The 12621-nt window shown below is 38.5% G+C and overlaps 1 pseudogene; it reads left to right on the top strand.

Moving 5' to 3' along the window:
- The first annotated feature begins 1552 nt into the window (after positions 1-1552).
- On the top strand, positions 1553-3009 carry LOC147292493 (uncharacterized; annotated as a pseudogene).
- The last annotated feature ends 9612 nt before the right edge of the window (positions 3010-12621 follow it).

Here is a 12621-nt window from a genome sequence, read left to right on the forward strand (position 1 = left end):
AAATAAATATAAAGAGAGGAAGTAGTAAATAAGGCTATTAAATATGCAAGAACAAACAAAATTTCAATAAATGAAATGAGATCAACGCATTAACACAAGCGTAAAGAGTAGACAAAATGAATGATCAAGTCATTTGGCAGAGAATTTTCATAAACAAATTTGAGTATTTGTGTGATCGAGTTGTTTGGAGAGAGTTCAATTTTCATCTAAAATTGTATTTATAGTGAGACAAGGCTCCAAAAACCTAGCTGATCCTCCTTTGGATTCCTGGCACGTGTACGACTCAGGAATCTTGAAATCAGTGACTTGATAGCTGCAGCCAGCTTTTGGACAGCTTTTTGTCGACCCGTGTCACTGTCCTAATGGCCCCATCTCCTCATAATTTTCTTGGCTTGGTATAGCCGAGCGTTTCTTTCGCCAAGGCATTTCTATTGGCCAGAGTCATCCTGCATGGGCCTTGAACTTGGGCTGGCATCACCTTTGGGCTAATTTTATGCCACCAGAAAATCATGGTACAAACATTAGCTGAGACTGCTGAGTCACATGGTACTAGTGATTAAGTTAAATTTACAATTTATTTAAGGACAAAAGTAGTATATTTACAATTTATAATAGATGTAATTTGGTTATCAAGAATTAATAGCAAGAAGTGCATTTCCACGGGAGCTCGAGAGCTTTAAATACGCATAATTTTGTAATTATTTAATACGTTTATAATGCTGTAGTTCATATGATTAGGTACAATTGGAGTTCCAATTTGTTTGGAGGGAGACAAAATGAAGTTAAGAAGATTCAGACAGAAATTGAGTTTATAAAAGCTGGACCTAGAAGCAAAGAAAACTTTAGCAAACAGAAAACGCTGGAAATTTCCCTAGAGAATCTAATCGAGAAGAATGAAGTTTACTGGAGCCAACGGTCCCGGGTCACTTGGCAAAAGGAAGGGGACAAAAATACAAAAACTTTTCATGCCCAAGCTAAGGATCGGGGAAAAAGGAATCATATTGCAGGCCTTTTCAATGATGATGATGAGACAATTGGAGGTATGTTTTGTGAATATTTTTCCAACCTTTTTACTACTAATGGAGGGTTGGACATGCACATATTGCTGGAGATTGTAGAGGCAAAAATTACGGTTGAAATGAACGCCAAACTCCTCCAACCTTTTACCATGGTAGAAATCGAAATGGCTTTGTATTGGAAGTATCATTCCCAATAAAGGTAGTAATTGCCTTGTCTGGCAGCTATTTAATTCTAAAGTGCTAGTAGTATATTTGAGAGTGCAAAGGTCCCTTTGGGAATCGTATTCTGTATTCTTGTGTTGGTTTGGCTATTGAGCTTCTGGAGTGTATTCTATATATACCCAGGCTCTCCTCATGAGTCTTTATGAATAATATCTCAGCTACTATAGTGGACGTAGGCCTCTTTACCGAACCACTCTAAATTTTGTGTTCTTGTCTACTTGTGTTATTAGTTTCTAAATAGTATTAGAGCAGAAATCCCAATTCTGAAACTTCTGTTCAGTTAGTAAAGCCTTGCTTGATTTCTTGATTCGATGGGGGACGAACTAGAAAAAATGGAGACTAACTCAAATCTATGTCTCTGTAGTATCTTGCTTAATGGGCTCAACTTTCTCCCCTGGTCAAGAGCTGTCACCTTGGCTCTTGGAGGGAAATTGAAGCTTGGGCACATTAATGGAAGGATTAAGGCGCCTGCCACTGAAGATCCAAAGTACGAAGACTGGTTGGCTAAAGAACTAGTGATGTCATGGATATTAAACTCCATGGAGCCTCGAGTTGCAGAAATCTTCAGTTACTCTGACTCTACTTATCTTCTCTGGGAAGCTGTTGGTGAGATGTATGGCGACCAAAACAATGCCTCAAGGATCTTTCAACTAAAGAAGGATATAGCCGGAATCACTCAAGATGGAAAGTCTTATATTGAACATCTTGGAAAATTAAAAAGCTTGTGAAATGAAATTGATTTATATCGGCCTCACACTACCGATTCAACCATTCTCATGAAAAGAGTAGAGGAGGACAAGCTATTTCAACTACTTGCTAGCCTTGACCCAGAATTTGAAGATCTCCGAAGTCACATTCTTATGAGTACAGAGTTGCCGTCATTCTCCAATGTTTGCTCAACAATCCAACGAGAGGAAGTTAGAAAAAAGGTGATGAAATCTAGCACCAAAACACTCTCTGGAGCCTCAGATACAAGGGCATTTGCTGTTGATAAAAAACGAGTGGACAACAATTTTTCTGAAGGACGAAGAAACCATGTAGTTTGTGATTATTTTCATCAGCCAAAGCATTCCAAGGACAGGTGCTGGATCCTCTATCCCCACTTGAAACCAAAGTTTGGGAAGGATAATAAGCCTACTGCAGGAGCTTTGAATCTAGATTCAGACAGTAATACTCATCAAGTGACTTCAAACACTTCTGCCCATCAGGTATCTTCCAACACTTTCGCTTTAATTGGGCAGCTTACGCAGTTGAACAGATGAGTAAAAATGAAAACCCATCTTTAAGTTCCTGTTCAAGTGCACCTATCCCAGGTACTGTCCATGCTTCTTTTACTGCTTTAGCATCTCTTGTTACAAGGGCTAACACATGGATTATTGATAGTGGAGCTACAGATCACATGACAAATAACAAAAGTTGTCTTCATAGCTTCAATCCTACAAGTAATGGTCCGTTATGGTCAGTCGGTTTCCATAGCTAATGGCACTTTTGTTCCTATTATGGGTCATGGAAAACTGAACTTCTTTGACTCACCAATCAGCTCTACAGTTCTTCATATTCCTTCATTTCCATTACAACTTCTATAAGTTGGAAATTAAGCTCACTAATGAGCTCAACTGTGATGTGTTTTTCTCTTCTCAATGTGTGATTTTTCAGGATCGGAAAGCAGGGAAGAAGATTGGTGAAAGGGTATACACTAATGGTCTCTATTTGCTGCAAACGCCTCTCAAAAAGTTCAAAGGCTTTCAAGTGAAATCTTTATACACCAATCTGTGGCATAAGAGACTGGGTCATCCCTCAAGTAGAGGACTATCTCATTTGTTTCCATCCATAAACTCTGAAGTTAGTAACTGCGAAGTGTGTTATCTCTCCAAGCAAGCCCGACTCCCTTTTAGTTCTTCTCAGTCAGCAACCAGCAAACCTTTTGAATTAGTCCACTCAGACGTATGGGGACCTCCTCCAATTAATTCCATTGATGGCTTTAGATATTTTGTAATCTTTGTGGATGATTGGTCCCGAGCTACCTGGTTGTACTTGATGAAGTCTAAGTAAGAAGTTGTCGACATTTTTAAGAGTTTTAACAACATGATCATTAATCAGTTTCATTCTTGCATTAAGATATTCCTATTTGACAATGGGACATAATACATGAAAAGAAAATTTGGGTTAAATACCTAATTTCAATAATTTTTTAGAAAACCAGTAAGGCTCTATAATTTTTCATTTGAGCTACTAATTTATATGGTTATATTTTAGATTAGGTCACAAATCATTTAGGCCTTTTTATTTTTCTGATCTTGCCCCTCAGCCTCATTCTCCTCACTAATGGGAGGCAGTCTCGAAATGTAAGTCAACATAGGAAGAACAAAGGCAGCAGTCTTACCAGAACCCGTCTCGGCAATGCCAGTGACGTCCCGCTGTTGCAACTCGAGCGGAATGGCTGCCATCTGAATGGGAGAGGGTTTCTTGTACCCAGCTCTGTCCACAGCCTTGAGCAGAAGAAAGAAAGCCTTGTAATTTGTTATGTCTACTGAGAGATGTGACTGCAAAGTCTGCAATGCATGAATGGAAATTTATGGAATGTGGGTGATGAGATTTGACACGAAACTCACTCAGTGAATGTGCTTTTGGTATTTTTGCAGATCTGTGGGCCTTGTCTAATGGGTTTCCAAATTATTGGGCCCCCATAATAATGCCTTATAAAAATGGGAATTAGATGCTTTAAGCCTTATAATAATGCCTTGAGCAGCTTTGTCCACAGTCACAATTTCAGATGCAGTTGTGACTACCAAACAATCACAACTAAATTGTGACAGTCACAGTTAATTTTTTATTATTTTTAGGTGTTATGTATTAATTTGTTTGAATTTTTATGTTAGCTTTTATGTTAATTAAACATGTAGGTGTTTTATGTTAAACTTATATTTTATTAATATCATTCACAACTTCAACTTTTGTTAATTGGTTGTTATATGAATTTTGGGGGTGCTTTAGGTGCATTGTATTTAGTTTTCATGTTAAAATTTAGGGATTTTTTAGTTATGAATATCATTCGATCACAACTAAATCAGTCACACTTTAGATTTAGTTGTGAGATAGTCACATCTTAAATCAGTCACAATTAAATATAAAAAACAGTCACAACTTAATTGTGATAGTCACAACTTTAGATTAGTTGTGACTAATTGGATTAATTATTGTTAAAAAAAAATATACAATAGTATAGTATAAATTAGGTTAAATCAATACTTTTGCATAGTAGTTAACTTACTATAATGGTTTAGGGGGGAGGGGCGGCCTTTGTGTTCTCACAGACTGCTCCTCCCCTCGCCCCTCTCTCTTTTGTTTTTCTTTTCCTTTTTCTGTGTTTTTATTTTTGTCCTTTTGGATACTCTCATCCCAATAAGTGAGAGTGTTTTCATCTCTCCTTGTGAGAGTTTTTCCACCTCTCTTCGTGAGAGTTTTTCAGATTTTGTTTGTTTTGGTTTGTTTTGTGTTTTGATGCTTTCAGGTTTTCTCTGGCGCTCATCACAAGGTGTTAGGGAGTCACTATTTTCGCCGGTACCGGTCATATTTCCACCGGTTACTATTGCCACATCTGCCACTTTGCGCTATTGTCAGCCTCGACTTAGAGATGTTGGTAGGATCGTGAACCCAAACGCGACTAGTTCGCTAATTCCTACGGTGCCTCTCTGGCTCCGTTTGATGGCTACAGTATCTGCTCGATGCCGATGTTATGAGATCTTCGAATTTCTGTGGGCTTTTCTGCTCCACTTTTGTGGGTTTTTGTTTTCTTGTAAGCCTTTAGGCTCATATTTTGTATTCTCTCTGCCTTTTTGGCTGTTTTAATACAATGATTTGCTTTATTCTCAAAAAAAAAAAAAAAAAAAAAAACTTACTATAATGGTGAAAGATATTTCATTCCTCTTGAATGAGAGGGGTTTGAATCCCCTCCATGTTAAATGTTAATTTAATTTTTTGTGTAATGAGTAGAGCTTGGCCGGAAGACGGTGGCCGGAGGTCATTCATGTTGCTGATGAGGGAAGGGTAGATTTGTACTTTTCACAATGGCATAGCAAGTAAATATAAAACTGTTGAAGGCTTTTTAATTTCATTGAGGTTTGACTATTCAACTAGTATCTAATTTAAAATGGTATTTAATTTTGGTACCTAAACCAAAAAGTTATTAAAGTTTAGTAGTTAAAATCAATGGACATAGTATCTTGCTTCATTATTTGTCTACTCATGGAATCATCCATGAAATAAGTTGCGTAGGAACTCCGCAACAGGACGGAGTCGCAGAGAGAAAAAATCGAGATCTTCTAGATAAAACTAGATCTCTTATGATTCAAATGCACATCCCAAATACTGGTCTTATGGGGTTCTCACAGCGCGCTGCATATCTCATAAACAGGTTACCAAGTCGTGTCCTCGGCTCCAAATCGCCCATCGAAGTTCTTAAAAATCAAAAAGTTGATTTAACTCACCTTCGTGTGTTTGGATGCTTGTGTTTTGTTCATATTCAAGATCTCATCGCGATAAGTTCGATCCTAGAGCAGCTAGGTGTGTTTTTCTTGGCTATTCCCCTACACAAAATATTTACAAGTACTACAATCCAAAGGAGAAAAAAAATGGTAGTCTCACGTGATGTCCCTTTTGTTGAGGAGGAAACTTACTTTCAGAAAAATGAGAATATGGTTCAGGGGGAGTTCTCCCTTGATTCGGTCACTCTTCCAACCATTGATACAACTGAAGCTCCATTACCCAGTGGTGCCTTCGGTGATACTTCAACTTCAGAGGGTGACTCATCATTTGAAAATAAGGTATTCCCCATCATTACTGACATTCCTAACACACCAACACAGGGTGCTCGCCCACGAAGATCATCCAGGCCACACACACAGCCAGTCAAGTTAAAAGATTATGTTACCTATCATACTTCAGCACATCCCATTCAGGGTCACTTAAGCTACTATCAGGTATCTTCATCATATTATGCCTTCTTAAGCAATATCTCAAAGGTGTCCGAACGTACCAGCTTCCATGAAGCAAACCAGCATGCAGTTTGGCGAAATGCCATGAAGGAGGAGATCCAAGCCCTTCGTGACAATAACACCTGGACACTTGGTAGGTTGCCAAAAGGAAAGAGACCCGTAGGTTGCAAATGGGTGTTTAAGATCAAATACAAAAGTGATGGTTCAATTGAAAGGCATAAGGCCAGACTTGTTGCCAAGGGATTTACCCAAACTTATGGGGTAAATTATAAGGAAACCTTTGCACCGGTTGCCAAGATGAATAGTGTACGTGTTCTTATTTCAGTTGCTGTAAATCAAAACTGGCCTTTGTTTCAAATGGACGTAAAAAGCGCGTTCTTACATGGAGAGCTGGAAGAGGAGGTGTTTATGCGATTTCCACCTGGGCACCCACAAGCGGCTCAAGAAGGTCTTGTTTGCAGACTTAATAAAGCTCTCTATGGGCTTAAACAAATCACCTCGTGCCTGGTACTCCAAACTTAGCACCACTCTCACAAGTACAGGATTCCAAAAGAGTGGTGTCGATTCCTCCTAGCTTGTTTGTTAAAAAACAACCATGAGGAATAACTATTGTTTTAGTGTACGTTGATGATCTCATTGTTACAAGGAGTGACTAGGCTGAAATTACTCGTCTTAAATCTCTTCTTAATACCAAATTTGCAATCAAGGATCTGGGGATCTTAAGATACTTCCTTGGGATTGAGATTGCCTACGATTGAGATTTCCTTGGGATCTGGGGATCTTAAGATACTTTCTTGGGATTGAGATTACAGGAAACTGGGAAGTTAGGTGCAAAGCCAATGGATAATCCTTGTGATAATCCTTTGCTACCCAACATTGGTCAATATCAGAGACTCAGTGGTTGCCTTATCTACCTCACCGTCACTTAACCTGATATTACTTATGCAATGAGCAAAGTAAGCCAATTTATGCATGCTCCAAGAACAAATCACATGTTGGCTGTTGATCACATACTTCAATACTTAAAGGGGAGCCCAGGAAGAGGCATTTTGATGAGGAAAAATTAGTACACTCGTATTATTGGATATAGCAATGCCGATTGGGCTGGATGTCCAATTGAACGAAAGTCCACTACTAGGTTCTGCACTTTTGTTGGAGGGAATTTAGTCACCTGGAAAAGCAAAAAGCAAGGTGTTGTTGCTCGCTCTAGAGCTGAAGCTGAATACAGAGCCATGGCATCCACCACTAGTGAATTAATCTGGCTTCGAGCTTTGCTGACTGATATGGGGTACAAACAATCTCAACCAGTTGATTTGTTCTGCAACAATCAAGCTGCCATGCATATTGCTTCTAATCCGGTGTTTCATGAAAGAACCAAACACATAGAAGTGGACTGTCATTTTATGACCGAAAAAATCCAATCCAATGCTATTAGAACTGTGTTTGTTCGCAGTCATGATCAACTGGCAGATGTTTTTACTAAAAGATTGTCATCTGCACCCTTTCACGCAATCCTATCCAAGCTTGGCTTGATTGATATCTTCGCTACTGCTTAAGGGGGAGTATTGGAAGTATCATTCCCAATATAGCTAGGCAGTAATTGCCTTGTCTGGCAGCTATTTAATTCTAAATTAAGTGCTAGCAGTATATTTGAGAGTACAAAGGTCCCTTTGGGAATCGTATTCTGTATTCCTGTGTTGGTTTGGCTCTTGAGCTTCTAAAGTGTATTCTATATATACCCAGGCTCTCCTCATGAGTCCTTATGAATAATATCTCAGCTACTATAGTGAACGTAGGCCTCTTTACCGAACCACTCTAAATTTTGTGTTCTTGTCTACTTGTGTTATTAGCTTCTATACTTTGAATCAAATGTATCCCACCAAATCACCATACGTTAATAGGTTGCCAGCTTTATTCTATCAGAAGTCCTGGCATATTGTGGGTGATGGTGTGGTTGAGTTTTGTCTAAGGGTGTTGAACGGTAGAGAAAGTGTGGAATGTGTTAACGAAACCCTTATTGCTCTCATTCCAAAGACTGAGGAGCCAAAACAGGTTGCTGAGTTTCGCCCGATTAGCCTTTGTACTATACTAAATAAATTGGTGACCAAGTCAATGGCAAACTGACTCAAAGTGCGTTTGTGCCGGGGCATCTAATTGTGAACAATGTGGTAATTTTTTTTGAGACAACACATACCATTAAAAATCTCCCTGAGACTGACACTCCCAAAATGGAGATCAAGCTAGACAAGGCCAAGGCTTATGGCCGAGTGGACTTGTGTTTCTTGGAGGCAATGATGTTGAAATTAGGCTTCCATGCCCTGTGGGTTAGCAAAATAATGAATTGCCTCACAACGGTGAAGTTTGCAGTCTTATGGAAGAGCATACTATTGGGGAGGATAGTTTCTCAAAGGGGGCTTCGACAAAGATTCCCACTCTCACCTTATTTATTCTTATTTTGTGCAAAGGGCTTCAGTGCATTACTCCATGATGCGGAAAGGAGAACTCTCATTAAAGGGATTAGAGTTTGTTTCAATGCTCCACAAATTACTCATTTGTCCTATGCGGACGATAGTCTACTATTTTTGGAGGCTACGCTTGCAGCAGCAAGGGAAATGAAAGAAATACTGGGTGTATATGGAGAAATCACGGGTTAGATGATCAATTTTACCAAGTCTGCAATCTGTTTCAGTAAAAACGCTGAGCATCTTATCCGTACGATCGTATCTCAAGTGCTTGGGGTCCCGGTAATGAGCTGTCACGAGAAATATCTAGGCCTGCCTACTATTGCAGGTTAGGAAAGAAGCTATTCAACACAATTAAAGAGTGAGTCTGGAAGAGGGTTAGTGCCTGGAAATAAAAGCTTCTCTCAAAGGCAGGAAAAAAGGTGCTATTGAAAGCTATTATCCAAGCCATTCCCACTTTACTAAGATGGAGAGTAGGAGATGGGGAGCATATATCTCTGTTTACAATGACAAGTGGTTACCAAACCCAACCACTATCTGGTGCAATCCCCTAAAACATTGGCAGCGGACCTCAAGGTGAGTGATCTTATTAATCCGAAGGGCCTTTGGAATTATGATCGCATTTACACAAATTTCTAGCTTGCGAAGCCTAATATGATAGTTAGCATATATCCCTCTAGGACGAATCCACATGGAAGATAAATTGACCTAGCATTGCACGAAATTGGGTCCCACACACATAAATTGAGAATATCTTTTGTTATGATAATATCTTTTAAATGGAACACAATAATTGTAAGGATTTTCTTTGAGTACTGCTATTTGGTTCCAACTTTTTTTTTTGGTAGCCTCAACACACTCTTTACACTCACTTTCAATTTAATAAGTTTAAAAATTTATTAGTACAGCTACCATTTTTTCCAAAAATACCTTTACTAAAACCCAACAAACAAACATAACATATTCCTACTACCCATCACCACCACCCAACACCCAACACCCAACGCCAATACTCACTACCCACCACCCAACACCACCACCTCTATTGCCCTCTACATCAAAAATTTTATTTTTGGACTACAATAGTTGTTTAATGTTGAACTTGAACGTAAAGGGGAGAGTTTTGAAATTTTTTTCAGATTTTGTTCGGCATTGGTTAACTAAACAAGTATAAGGATGTTCAGCGGCACACAACCGAATTACTAGAAGGATGTTCGGTTGGCAACCACCAAACACCTTTTTTTCTAAATTTTTTAGAGGTGTTCAGTAGTCTATAGCCGAACGGACAACACTATATTCGGTACTTTATTGCCGAACGACTCATAACATGTTCGGCTCTAGTGTATCATACATGTTGCGATTTCAATTTTTAAAACTAAGCATTTAGTCTATTAAAACTCAAAGGAATGATGACAATACTCAAATGAATGATGAAAATTCTTCATTTAAAAACTCTCAAACCATAATTTAACCATTCATTTGTCAATATTAAACATGTTTGCATTAATATGGAGAAAGTTATAGTGTGTTTAGGGTTTTGATAGAGAGTTGAAATGCGATGTAAGTAAATAATTGATGTTGGGTATTGAGAAATGTTGGATATAGGTCTAAGTTAATTTAATTTAATTTGAAATAAATTTTTAAGTCCTTGTAGGTGAATTTACATAGAATTGAAAATTATATTTTTATTTAAAGTGTTGGTGATAGAAATAAAAAAGTTGGGTCCAAATAGTGGCACCAATTGAAGTATAATTGATTTCTTTTACGAGATATCCATAAAAAAGCACAGCAGAAAAATCAACTGATTTTTTTATTATAAACCCCAAAAGCCCAGTAACCCATAACCATCAAAGAATTGCAACTGCTTGCCAAAATACATTTGCAGCATCCTAAACTAAGTTTAGATGTGAAAGGATAATGCAGAAACTCATTATCAATATACTTTCTGCCTCACTTTTGTGCACAAAATGCACCAATGTGGAGATGAAAAATGACTAGACAGACACCTTCACTAGGTTGTGACATACGGAACAAAATTTACTAGAAAAACTAAAATTTTCAGGGGAATAATGGCTATCCCGTTGACTACCTAAATTCTCTTTGAATGCTAAAGGCCCGTTTGGAAACCTGTATTTCATGGGGTGAATTTGGATTTGAAATTCTCAAATCTAAATAGTGGGTAATTTGAAACCCCCTAACCAACCTAAAAGTTTTCTTAAACCCCCACCCATCTAGAAACTCTCTCAAAACCTCCTAAAACTTATAATACTTTTTTTACCCTTCTGACGCCTGCGCTGACGCTCTCTGTCGCGCTCTGACGCGCGCTGACATGGATCAATGAAACTGAATTTCAGAAATTCTGTTACACTAAAATTAAGTTACACTAAAAAAAAATATATATAATTTTACATTATTATTAACTAGAATAAAAAAATAATTACACCATTATTTTCTACGGAAAAAAAAAATAATTACACATTTACTTGACAAAAAATAACAATTATATCAATTAAGTGTTTCACTAGAGACTAAATTCAGTTTCAGTCTGAATTCAATTTCAGTGAATTCAGTTTCAGTGCATTCATTAAATTCAAATTCAGTTCACTGAATGCACTGAAACTGAATTCACTGAAATTGAATTAGTGAAACTGAAACCCTAGACAACCTCGTCTGATCACCTTACGCGCGACGAGTACACGACAGCCGCCACTGCCTTGATCTGTTTCTACCTGCAAATTTGATTCATCATATTTTAGGACCACAATTTCATTCAAAATTCATTTAAAACTCATGTTTCACGAACTGAAACTATTTAATCAATAAATGAAGTAAATTTGTATATACTTATAAATCAATTAAAAAACCCACATTTCTATCCGATTAATAACAAATTCAATTAAAACAGATTCACAAACTATACATTTCACAAACAGATTCACAAATCAATTTGAAATTAGAGCTTTTGAAATTCCAAGCAATTGAACCCAAATTTGTATACCAGTAGAGAAAGACTGTCGAGGGGAGAAGAATGAGACCATAACCACTTCAATTCGCCATCGGAATTGCCGGCAACGGCGACGGTAAGTCTTGGACCTTCTCGGCGTCGATTCGCCGTCCACGGTGGTCAGTTGGAGAATCGGAGACCACCATCACACTCACCACGTTGAGAGGAAGCTTCTTGAAGTGGAGAGCGGCTGTGATGTCGCCGGAATCTCGAAGTCACCGCCAGAGATGACGATCGGACTTCGGGCTGCATTTGAGTTTCTGTGGGTTTTTTGGGAAAGAGAAGGCCATGGATAAATAGAGGTGGAAGAGGCGAGAAGAACCCAACCGGTCTGGCACCTCGTCGTCGCCGGAATTTCCAGATCGCCGGCGAGGGAGCTCGGGTTTGCCTAGACCCGATCTGGCATTGATGTTAGGTTTCATGGAGAGTAGAGGGCAGGGAGAGGAGAGGCGAGCGTGATGGGATCGGTATTGTCGTCAACTGTCGCTGGACGGCGGCGCATGCACCGGCAACAGCAACGGAGAGAGAGAGAGAGAGAGAGAGAGAGAGAGAGAGAGAGAGAGAGAAGAGAGAGAGAGAGAGAGTACGCAGATGGGAGAGTGAGCACATAGATGGAAATGAAAAATAAATAAAAGAGGTAAAACTGGAAAAATTAAAAGATGGGGAGTCAAACTTGGTTGGGTATTAGTTGACTAAGAGATTTAGGAAAATATTAAGTGTAAGATTGGGGGTTATGGGAGAGGTAGATTTTGGGTGGGGGTTATGAGAGGATTTTTCTCTAACTTGGGGGTTTATAATTATTAACATAAATCTAAATCCTCATGTTTGGATTCAATTTAAATAATGAATTTGGATTTACTCCAAATCCATGAATTTCAAATACCTTCTCAAACTAGGTATTTGAAATCTCTCTCTCTCTC

Source organism: Dryas octopetala, chromosome 2 (assembly GCF_963921425.1).
Source record: "Dryas octopetala chromosome 2, drDryOcto1.1, whole genome shotgun sequence".
Taxonomy (NCBI): Eukaryota; Viridiplantae; Streptophyta; class Magnoliopsida; order Rosales; family Rosaceae; genus Dryas; species Dryas octopetala.